Raw genomic sequence first — 12,585 nt, forward strand, 5'->3', positions numbered from 1 at the left:
CTCTGAAAGTACAGCTATGCAAGTGAAGGGTAAAATACCTATATTACCTCCCAAAGACAGCCGTTATTAAGATCTTACTAAACATGCTTCTCATCTTTTCTATAAATAAAAAATTGACTATTAAACATTCTATTTTATGAGATGCTTTATGTTTTCAGTGTCTCTCCATGTCATCAATATTCTCTCAAGCCAAGTTTTTTTCCACTTTTTACATAGTTTTATTTTCATTAATTAATACCAAAGTATAACTGATTGACAATATTGTGTTAGTTTCAGGCGTTAGGTGATTTAGCATACATACATATATACTTTTTTTAATATTCTTTTCCCTTATAGGTTATTACAAAATATTGACTATTGTTTCCTGTTCTGCACAATAGGTTCTTGCTGGTTATCCACCTTATGTTCAGTAGTGTGTATATGTTAATCTGAAACTCCTGATTTATCCCTCCCCCTCTTTTCCCCCATGAGTTGCTTTTCAATGTCTGTGGGTCTGTTTCTGTTTTGTAAAATAATTTATTTGTATCGCTTTAAGATTCTATATGTAGATGATATCATATGATATTTGTGTTTCTCTGTCAAACCAAGTTTTTTTTTTTTCTTTTTTTTCAAGTTTTTTTTAATGGGTGTATTTACTGGTCTGTGCCGCTTGCATTTACCGCCATGCATTTAAATCCTCACATAGCTCATTTATATTCTTTCTTTGTAAGAATATAAGTGCATCTTAATTCAGCTGTCCGGTTGTTTATTTAGGATCGTTTTATTCGGAAACTATGCAGGCTGAAGCTGTTTTTAAAGCCTTTGATTTGCAGTGCCCGTCGCCTTCCATAAATGGGAACCCACTGCAGGCTGCCCAAGGCAGGATGTTTCCGACTGGTCCCCTTTGCCTCAAGGCGTTGTAAGAGCAGCTTCTTATCCAGAGAGCATCAGCAGCGTTTCCCTCATAGGAACCTTCAGAGACAGCGGAGATGTGTCTGGTCCAGGTTGCTCTTCAGAGGCAGAGCTGCCCAGATGATCTTTTGAAGTCCCTTCCAGAACTGATCTACGGTTCCAGTAACAGGAAGACAAACCATAAGACTATGCTTTCAGGCATCACGGCTATAGTTGGTTACTGGAGAAGTTTCTCTGACCATGTAGACCACCCGAAGCCACGAGGAGGAGACACAGCGTTCTCTCCCAAGCGTGCAGCGGCTCTTGGTGTTGCCTCTTCAGCGGCCACTGGCCTTTGATGATCATTTCTTCTCTTCCTTTGGGAGGGTAGGAGGGAGGGAATGCTGTCTGAGTGGGGGTGGGTGGGGGAAGGGACGGACCGTGCAGCCTGCGTCAAGGTTAGCTTTGACGTGTGGCTGGGAGGGCCAAGGCCCCTGGGAGCATCTTCAAAGACCCCGTCCTCGGAGATCCCAGTTCAGGAGTCAGGTTCCCCTGAGGCCCACAGAGACAGGGTTCTGACACAAATGTGCTTAGACGCTTTAACCGCTGAGAATCTCACTTCCAAGGGTAGCCACCTCAAAAGCTATGTTGTTGTTTAGTCGCTAAGCTAAGCTGTGTCCAACTCTGCAACCACATGGGCTGTACCCGCCAGGCTCCTCGGTCTGTGCAATTCTCCAGGCAAGCATACTGGACTGTGTTGTCATTTCCTTCTCCAGGGGATCTTCCCAGACCAGGGATTGAACTCTCATCTCCTGCATTGGCAGGTGGATTCTTTACCACTGAGTGACCTGGAAAGCCCCCAAAGATGTGTATACCTCCCCAAATAAGGGAGGGCCATTTTGAAGGGGCAGGGAGGAAGGGTTCTGCAGCGAGCCCCAAAGAGGACTACTTAGACTCTGAGTTTTCCCGAGGGCTGGAGCAGCCTTGACCATGAGCTCTGGCATCTGCCCCTGGCTCCAAGGACAGGCTTGGGGAAGGCGCCTCCAGCAAATCCTTGATTTCCCATCCTTTAGACGACCTTTCCAATCTACTTCTCTCAGGGCAGTGCACACACACATAACCATCGGACTTCCCTGGTGGTCCAGTGGTTGAGGATCCGCCTGCCAATGCAGGGGACACCGGTTCAATCCCTGGATCGGGAAGATTTCACATGTTGTGGATCAACTAAGCCTGAGCACCGCGACTGCGGTACACGCACACCCTAGAGTGCACGCTCTGCCGCGGGAAGGGCCCTGGAGTGAGAAGCTCACGCCCTGCCGCCAGAGAGGAGCCCCAGCTTATTGTAGTGAGAGAAAGTCCACACGCAGCAGTGAAGACCCAGGGCAGCCAAAACAGAAGGACTCACCCATGTGACCCAGTCACGGCATGAGCAACAGCCACCAGGTCTGCAAGCCCCCTCTGCTTCTCCTCTATCGGTCTCTGTGTGGCTTTCTGCAAATACTAAGTGTATTAAGAAATACAACAAGGGAATGCCCTGGCAGTTCAGCGGTTAGGACTCAGAGCTCTTACTGCCATGAAAGACACATAATGAAATAATAAAGTCATTACTGACCCTCACCCCTCCCCCGGTTCAATCACCCCAAGCTGCACAGATCTCTCAATACATTCCTTTCCTCCTGTCCCCACGACCGTCGTCCCCCACCAAGCCCTCATCACTGCGATAAGAGCGAACACTTACACAGACCGTGTTATCGTGGGCTAGGCACCATTCTTCAGCATTTTAACACTCTTGATTTTGTTTGATACTCACAAGCCCCCAGAGAGGCAAAGCCTCGTGGCCGGGCTCCCCTCTCCAGTCTCTCTCTCTGGACTCCACACCATCCTCACGGTTGCCAGAGAGTATGGGTGTCTGTGTGTGGTAGTCGCATTTCCTGTTTTATTTTTTTACAGTTTTGTTTGTTTGTTTTGGCTGTGTTGTTTGGCATGTAGCATCTTAGTTGCCTGACCAGGGATTGAACCCATGTCCTTTGCAGTAGAAGCGAGGAGCCCTAACCAATGGGCTGCCAGGGAATACCCTGTGTTTCCTTTTTCAAATTGAAGGACATTCAGCCATGTAAATCAAATCCCTTACGATTATACAGTAGAAGTGACAAATAGATTCAAGGGATTAGATCTGATAGAGTACCTGAAGAACTATGGACGGAAGTTCATGACATTGTACAGGAGGCTGTGATGTGAAGACCATCCCCAAGAAAAAAAATGCAAAAAAGCAAAATGGTTGTTTGAGGAGAACTTATAAATAGCTGAGAAAAGAAGAGACACTAAAGGCAAAGGGGAAAAGGAAAGATACATCCATTTGAATGCAGAGTTCCAAAGAATAATAAGGAGAGATAAGAAAGCCTTCCTCAACAATCAATGCAAAGAAATAGAAGAAAACAATAGAATGGGAAAAATTAGAGATCTCTTCAAGAAAATTAGGGATACCAAGGGAACACTTCATGCAAAGATGGGCACAATAAAGGACAGAAACATTATGGACCTAACAGAAGCAGAAGATACTAAGAAGAGATGGCAAGAATACACAGAAGAACTGTACAAAAAAGATCTTCATGACTCAGATAACCACGATGGTGTGATCACTCACCTAGAGCCAGACATCCTGGAATGTGAAGTCAAGTGGGCCTTAGGAAGCATCACTATGAACAAAGCTAGTGGAGGTGATGGAGTTTCAGTTGAGCTATTTCAAATCCTGAAAGATGATGCTGTGAAAGTGCTGCACTCAATGTGCCAGCAAATTTGGAAAACTCAGCAGTGGCCACAGGACTGGAAAAGGTCAGTTTTCATTCCAATCCCAAAGAAAGGCAATGCCAAAGAATGCTCAAACTACCACACAATTGCACTCATCTCACATGCTAGTAAAGTAATGCTCAAAATTCTCCAAGCCAGGCTTCAGTAATATATGAACCATGAACTTCCAGATGTTCAAGCTGGTTTTAGAAAAGGCAGAGGAACCAGAGATCAAATTGCCAACATCTGTTGTATCATTGAAAGAGCAAGAGAGTTCCAGAAAAGCATTTACTTCTGCTTTATTGACTATGCCAAAGCCTTTGACTGTGTGGATCACAACAAACTGTGGAAAATTCTTCAAGAGATTGGAATACCAGACCACCTGACCTGCCTCCTGAGAAATCTGTATGCAGGTCAAGAAGCAACAGTTAGAACTGGACATAGAACAACAGACTGGTTCCAAATAGGAAAAGGGGTACGTCAAGGCTGTATATTGTCACCCTGCTTATTTAACTTATATGCAGAGTACATCATGAGAAATGCTGGGCTGGAAGAAGCACAAGCTGGAATCAAGATTGCTGGGAGAAATATCAATAACCTCAGATATGCAGATGACACCACCCTTATGGCACAAAGTGAAGAGGAACTAAAGAGCCTCTTGATGAAAGTGAAAGAGGAGAGTGAAAAAATTGGCTTAAAGCTCAACATTCAGAAAACTAAGATCATGGCATCTGGTCCCATCACTTCATGGCAAATAGATGGGGAAACAGTGGAAACTGTGAGAAACTTTGTTTTTGGGCTCCAAAATCACTGCAGATGGTGACTGCAGGCTTGAAATCAAAAGACGTTTGCTTCTTGGAAGAAAAGTTATGACCAACCTAGACAGCATATTAAAAAGCAGAGACATTACTTTGCCAACAAAGGTGTGTCTAGTCAAAGTTATGGTTTTTCCAGTGGTCATGTATAGATGTTGGACTCTCACGTATGAGAGTTGGACTATAAAGAAAGCTCAGCACCGAAGAATTGATGCTTTTGAACTGTGGTGTTGGAGAAGACTCTTGAGAGTCCCTTGGACTGCAAGGAGATCCAACCAGTCCATCCTAAAGGAAATCAGTCCTGAATATTCATTGGAAGGACTGATGCTGAAGCTGAAATTCCAATACTTTGGCCACCTGATGCGAAGAACTGACTCATTAGAAAAAACCCTGATGCTGGGAAAGATTGAAGGCAGGAGGAGAAGGGGACAACAGAGGATGAGATGGTTGGATGGACATGAGTCTGAGTGAACTCTGGGAGTTGGTGATGGGCAGGGAGGCCTGGCGTGCTGCCGTCCATGGTGTTGCAGAGAGTCGGACGTAGCGACTGAACTGAACTGAGCCATGTAAACATGTAAATTAAATAATAATAATAAATGCATATACCCGCCTTGCAACTTAGGAGAGCTGACATTGTTAACTCCTGAAGCTTGCCCATGTCTCTCCTTGATCTGCCTCTTCCTCTCATCCAGAGGCAATAACTACCCTGAGTTTTGGATTCGTCACCCCTTTGCCCCTTTCTTTATAGTCTTCTCACAGCTGGATGCAGTCCTAAGAAACATATTGTCTAGTTTTGCTTGCCTTTGAACTTTGCAGAAACAGAATTGGGCTGTCTGCATTTTCCTACAGCACGCATGTTTTTGATCTACGTTTTGTTTATGAAACTCATTCGTACGGTTGAGTAGAGCTGTCATGCGTGCATTTTCACCCCCGTAATGCACTCTACTGTACAAACAAACCACAGGTCATGACTCCGTCCTTCTCTTGGTGGACATAGGGCTGCTGCCAGTAATATTTATTGCACCCCCGATGCACATGTGTAAGAGTTTCTAGGTGAGGCACACGGAATAGAAATGCTGGGTTGGAAGATACGCGCATCTGAACTTGACCAGACAACGCCAAGCTTCTCTCTAAAGTGGTTGCATGAATGAACACTCCCACAGCGGTGCACAGAGCTTGCATTGTCCCACAACCCTGACAACACTTGGCATTGTCAGACTTTGGTGCAGGTGCCAACCTGGTGGGTGTAAATTGGCATACGGTGGAGCTTTCGGGTTTGCATTTCCCTGATTCGTGGTGAGATCGAATGCTTATTGGCAGTGCTCGTCTCCTTGTCTGTGCAATGCTAGCTTACATTTCTAGTCTTCTTCCGCTGTGTCATCTTTTTCTTATTGATTCTTTAGGAGCTTTTCATATATTCTGATCCTGATCTTTTGTAAAGTACATGCATTTCTACTAGTCATTTCGCAGTCTGTGGCTTACCTGTTTGCTTTCTAAATGGTGTGTCTTAGTGAATAGGAATTCTTGTTCTTAACGTAGTGGAACTTATTGATGAGGTCTGTGCTTTTGGTGTGCTTTTAAAAAAGTCCTTTCCTCCCCTGAGAACATAGTTTCCTCTACTTTCTTCTAAAACTTTGCCTTGCATGTTTAGGTCTTTAGCCAAAGGAATTGATGTTATATAAATAAGGATCTAATTTCCGTTTTTCCCTTTTGGATACGCAGCCATTCTAGCTCTCTGTATTGAACAGTTCATCTTCTGCATTATTTTTGAAAACCACAGCTTCTCTAGATCACATTTCCATTATGCTTGAGCTTGTTTCTGGACGCGCTCGTCTGATCCCTGGCCTGTGTGTCTGTCTCTGAGCCAAGGCCACGCTACTCCAATGACTAGGGCTTTAAACCAAGGCTTAGAGGCCCCTGGATGTTGTGTGTGCTGATGCCTGGGAGGCCAAGTCCTCCTCCTGGTAATTCTTCAGGAATGTCTCAGCTCCTTTCGGCCCTGTGTCCTTCTTTGTAAATTATAGAAAGAGATTGTTCCATGTCATGAACATCTGGTTGGGAGTTTATTTGAAACTGCGTTGAGTGATAAATTAATTTGTGCAGGTATTATATTTTATTTAGTTAACATTGGTTTATATTTCCCTGCATGGTTGCCCTTTTTCCCATTGTTCTATTTTATATTTCCAACCTTACATCTAGGATCATTTTCCTTCAACCTGATGTACATTTTTTAAAGTTCCCTGGGTGAAAGTTGCTTTAAAATTTTTAATTGGTGCGTAGTTGATTTACTATGTTGTGTTAGTTTCAGATATACGGAAAAGTGAATCAGTTATACGTATATATTTTTTCATTCTTTTCAGGTTCTTTTCCCATATAAATTATGACAGAGTACTGAGTAGAATCGTAGAAGGCAATGGCACCCCACTCCAGTACTCTTGCCTGGAAACTCCCATGGACGGAGGAGCCTGGTGGGCTGCAGTCCATGGGGTCGCTAAGAGTCGGACACGACTGAGCGACTTCACATTCACTTTCCACTTTCATGCATTGGAGAAGGAAATGGCAACCCACTCCAGTGTTCTTGCCTGGAGAATCCCAGGGACGGGGGAGCCTGGTGGGCTGCCATCTATGGGGTCGCACAGAGTCGGACACGACTGAAGCGACTTAGCAATTGAGCAGAATCCCGTGTGCTATATAGTACGTCCATATTAGTTACTTACTGTATGCATATATTGTATGTATGTATTGTAAGTATCCATGGTGGGGCTTCCCAGGCAGTGCTAGTGGCAAAGAGCCTGCCTGCCAATGCGGGACATGCAGGTGTGACCCCTGGGTCAGAAAGATCTCCTGGAGGTAGGATACCACAACCTGCCCCAGTATGCTTGCCTGGAGGATCCCATGAGCAGAGGAGCCTGGCAGGCTATAGCCCAGAGGGTTGCCGAGTCAGACACGACTGAAATGACTTAGCACAGCATAGCACAGGAAAGCTCAGTGTGTATGTTAATCTCAAACTTCTAATTTATCATGTCCCCCGACTTTTCCCTTTTGGTAACCATAAATTTGATTTTGAGATCTGTGAGTCTATTTCTGTTTCGTAAATACATTCATTTGTGTCGTTTTTTATTCGATTCCACAAGTGATGTCTTATATTTGTCTTTCTCTGTCTAACTTACTCTTGATGAAAAGTTTATTGGTGGTCAGGATGCCCAATTTATTTGTTTGAAGATTTTGTCTTTGTTCTTGAAAGAGTTTTTCTGGGTATACAATCTTAGGGACAATTATTTTCACTATAGGACAATTATTTGACCCTTTGAAAACGTTATTCCACTGTCTTCTGGCTATAGGTGTAAATACTGAAAAGTTAGCTGTCCAAGCATCCGTGTTTCTTGGTTAATCATCTATGGTTTCCCCCCTGACTGTATCTTCTCTTTGACAATGGTATTCTGCAGGTGCATTATGTTATGCGTACGTGTGAATTTAAACTTTGACCTTTATTTAGGTTTACTGTGCTTCATGTATTACAATACATATCATTCATGTATTTCATCAATTGTAAAAAATTCTTAGCTGTTATCTTTTCAGCTAGGCTTCTCTCCCACTGTATGAGTGTTCTCCGGCTGCTGTTAACAAGTGACCACAAACTTGGTGACTTAAAACAACAGACATTTATTCGTTCACAGTTCTGGAGACCAAAAGTCCTAACTAACATGATTGGGCTGACACCAAGGTGTCGGTGGGGCCATGCTTTCTCTGGAGGCTGCAGGGGGAATACGTTCCTTGTCACTTACAGGTCCTGGTGGCTGCCGGCCCTCTTGGCTTGTAGCAGCATCTCTCCAGTCTTCAAGGGCGGTGTCTTCAAACCGCTCTCTGTTTTGTCTTCCTGTAGACTTGCCTGTGTGTTTTCCAATCTCCCTCTGCCTCCGTCTCATAAGAATGCAAGTGATAACATGCAGGGGCTCAGGATAGTCTGTGCTAACCTCCCTGTCCTCTGGCTCTTCATCGCATCTGCAGAGATTCCCCTACATGGTAACGTGTACAAGTCCCAGGCCTTAGGAAGTGGATATCTTTTGCAGGACTGCTTTTCATCCTCTTCATTGAACTCCAAAGAGATGCGTGTCATGCCCTCTCATTCTATCCTCCATGTCTTTAGTTTTTTTTTTTCCTGTAGTTTATAATACATTCAGAAAATGAAGATCATGGCATCTGGTCCCATCACTTCATGGGAAATAGATGGGGAAACAGTGGAAACAGTGTCAGACTTTATTTTTCTGGGCTCCAAAATCACTACAGATGGTGACTGCAGCCATGAAATTAAAAGACGCTTACTCCTTGGAAGGAAAGTTGTGACCAACCTAGATAGCATATTCAAAAGCAGAGACATTACTTTGCCAACAAAGGTCTGTCTAGTCAAGGCTATGGTTTTTCCTGTGGTCATGTATGGATGTTGGACTGTGAAGAAGGCTGAGCACCGAAGAATTGATGCTTTTGAACTGTGGTGTTGGAGAAGACTCTTGAGAGTCCCTTGGACTGCAAGGAGATCCAACCAGTCCATTCTGAAGGAGATCAGCCCTGGGATTTCTTTGGAAGGAATGATGCTAAAGCTGAAACTCCAGTACTTTGGCCACCTCATGCGAAGAGTTGACTCACTGGAAAAGACTCTGATGCTGGGAGGGATTGGGGGCAGGAGGAGAAGGGGACGACAGAGGATGAGATGGCTGGATGGCATCACTGACTCTATGGACATGAGTCTGAGTGAACTCCGGGAGTTGGTGATGGACAGGGAGGCCTGGCGTGCTACGATTCATGGGGTCGCAAAGAGTCGGACACGACTGAGCGACTGATCTGATCTGATAGTTGTCTCTCTCTGTTCCACATTCTAGATAAGCTTCTTCAAATGTATCTTTAATTTTCCCAATTATCTGTTCAGTTCTACATGATCTGCTATTTCGTCCAGCCATTGATTTTTAAATTTCACTTGATATATTTTTCACTCCTAGGAGTTCTGTTTGGTTCTTTTTCAAACGTCCATGGTCATTTTTATTATTATTATTATTTTTAGGCGGCGTGGCGGAGGCGGCTGGTGTCGGATGAACCCGGATTCGGGACGACCGAAGAAAGGTGCACCTTTGCCTCCTCCGAGCCGAGAGCTGAGAGCCACGGTACTTTTATAATCTCCCGCTCCATGTTCAGTGTGATTCTTTGAATTGATTCCGTTCTTTAAACTGAATGTGTCTAGAGAAACATCCAAAACTCTTTTGAGAAATTGTACCATGAAAATGATCAGAGAAATGGGCCCACTGCTGGAGGGGATGCAGGGTCAAAAAAAAAAATAAACTGTTGAAAAATGACTTTATGGTGAGATAGAGATTTGTATGGTGATGAGAATGACCCAGCAGACAGGGGCCAGCTGACGGGCTATGTCCTTGTATAGGGAGGACAGACAGCTCCCTTGCACAGATGGAGGAAAGGGACTCAGGTGCAAGCTGGAGAGTTCACTTAACACCACGGTGGGAGTGCGGAGCAGAGTCACCTAGATTGGAAGGAAGTGACGGATGGATGTGAGCCGTCTCTTCTGGTTGCTTCTGCTTCCTTAGCGTATAGGAAGGAAGGCCATTAGCTGAGGAGGAGGATGGGGAAGAGGTGTCTGAGCTTTGAGAGAGAGGAGGTGTGAAATGCTCTTCTAGGAGAGCAGGAGAGTGAACAGGCTGGGAAGTGGGATGGGATGAGCTGGCAGCCACAGAATACCTCGTGGAGAGTTGTGGGTTGCACTTGATGACATCGATCACCAGCTGGTATTTTCCTAAAGCACAGATTTGACCAAGTCCATCCCCATCTTAAAACCCTTATTCACTCCCACCGCTCCAAATTCCTGTGTATGGCAAGGTCCTCCATGACTCCAGCTTTACCAGATCCCGGGTACGAACTTCACACCCACAGCCCGAGCTGCTTGCAGTTCCGCAAATTTCGCACCTCTCCGCCATGGCTCTTGCTGTTCCTGCTGCCCGGCACACCCTTCCTGCCTCTGCCCTCCGATGCGGAGTCTGTCCATGTTTCCCTCTGCCTCCCGGCCCTCACCCTGTGATTCCTTGTACGGACTTTTCTCATCCGTTACGGCTCCTGTAAAACGTCACTGGCAGCACTTCCCTGGTGGTGCAGGGGTTAAGAATCTGCCTGCCAGCGCAGGGGACCTGGGTTCAGTCCCTGCTCTGGGAAGATCCTACGTGCTGTGGGGCAGCTGAGCCCGTGTGCCCCAACTGCTAGGCCCGTGCACCATAGAGCCTCTGCCCCACGACAGGAGGAGCCACCGTAACGAGGAGCTTTTGCATTGCGACCGGAGAGTAGTGGCCCCTGCTCACCACGACCAGAGAAAAGCCCTCGAGCAGCAGTGAAGACCCAGCACAGCCAAAACAAACTAAAAAGCAAAACCGTCACTGGCTGTCAACCTTTATGATTCTGCCTCATCCGCCTGTCAAGGGCACAGACCATATCCCGTCTGTTCCGGGCCCCTGCTGTCCTGCTCTGAGCAGGCGCCCAGACGCTGTCTGCTGAGAGGACTGATCGAGGGGGCTTCTGGAGGAGAGTTGGCTCAGGCCGGTGGGCTGGGCCCCAGCACCATCAGGGGAGTCACGGGACCATGGAGAAAAAACCAGAACAGGGGCCAGGAAGCCGAGCCAAGGCCTGAGGTCAGGAGAAAGCAGGCCGGGCTCCCAAGTGCAGGGCAGAGAGGGAGGCGGATGGAGAGGCTTTAGGAGCCAGGGGAGAGGGCAGGGTGCAGCCACGTGGTCCAAGACACGCGTCCTCCGACACCGAGGGCCTGAGAGAGTGACGCTGCTATCACCGGGTCCTGGTGCTGCGGAGGGGCGCAGGCTGCTGGGCAGGGGCCAAGTGCTTTTCTCTCTGGGCATCACAGACTTCTAAAGGTAGAGGGATGTCCCCCAGACCCCCTCAAGTTCCCCAGTTCCAAAAAGCCATTCAACTCCTAACAAGCTCCAAACATGCCCACAGGGAATAAGGTCAAATGGGGACCTGCAGGTGGCCTGCAGTGGTGCCAAGGGCAGCACTTAGGGGTCAGGCTCCCGGCCCCCCCACAAGCTGTGGTGCTGTGGGCTAGCTGCTCTGCCTCTTTGAGCCTCAGTCCTTTAATCTGTAAAAGGGGACTGATGAAGAAGACACATAACCCAATTAAAACATGGGCAAAGGAATCTGAATAGATATGCGTCCGAAGAAGATAGACAGATGGCCAATAAGCAAACGAAAAGCTGCCCTACATCCTTAGTCGTTACGGAAATGCAGGTCACGACCACAGTGAGACACGACTCACACCCACCAGACAGTAACAAGTGTCAACAAGGGTGTGCAGAGATGGCATCCGCGTGCACGGCTGGTGGGAAGGTGAGACGGTGCCGTTGCTTTGGAAAAGCAATTTCTCAAAATTGTAGACATAGCGCGAGCCTATGACCCAGTGATTCCACCCTTGGTTACCCACTTCAGAAAAATGAGAGCCTGTATCCACCCCAAACTCACACGCAAATGTTCATCGAAGGGTTATTCATGATGGTCCCAAATGGAAACAATACAAACGTCCATCAGCTGGCGGATGGAGAAGCAAAACCTGGTATTTTCACTCCATAGAATACAAACAAGATGGAAATATTGAAACCTCTACAAAATGAATGAATTCAAAAGCATGCTAAATGCAAGAAGCTAGCCTCAGACGACCACATGTTGTATGATTCCATTTACATGAAACGTCCAGAATAGACAAATCTATACCAACGTGAAACAGTTCCAAGAATGCCTGGGGCTGTGGGGCAGGCTGTGGGGAAACGGAGAGTGACTGCAAACGGGCAACATTCTAACGTTGGATTGTGGTGACGGGGGCCCGACTCTGTAAAATATAATAAAGCACACTGAATTACTCCCTATGCATGGGTGAATCCTGTGGTATGTAAATTACATCTCAGTTCAGTTCAGTCGCTCAGTCGTGTCCGACTCTTTGCAACCCCATGGACTGCAGCACGCCAGGCCTCCCTGTCCATCACCACCTCCTGGAGCTTACTCAAACTCATGTCCATTGAGTCGGTGATGCCATCCAACCATCTCATCCTCTGTCCTC

At 46.4% G+C, this 12,585-nt stretch overlaps 1 non-coding gene across 1 annotated transcript; it reads left to right on the forward strand.

The window, feature by feature from the left end:
• The first annotated feature begins 1,073 nt into the window (after nt 1-1,073).
• Nucleotides 1,074-1,287, forward strand: LOC112443683 (small nucleolar RNA U3). The gene has a single exon (XR_003032091.1). It is a non-coding gene; the product is annotated as a small nucleolar RNA U3 (small nucleolar RNA).
• The last annotated feature ends 11,298 nt before the right edge of the window (nt 1,288-12,585 follow it).

This window comes from Bos taurus, chromosome 2 (assembly GCF_002263795.3).
Source record: "Bos taurus isolate L1 Dominette 01449 registration number 42190680 breed Hereford chromosome 2, ARS-UCD2.0, whole genome shotgun sequence".
In the NCBI taxonomy this organism is placed as follows: domain Eukaryota; kingdom Metazoa; phylum Chordata; class Mammalia; order Artiodactyla; family Bovidae; genus Bos; species Bos taurus.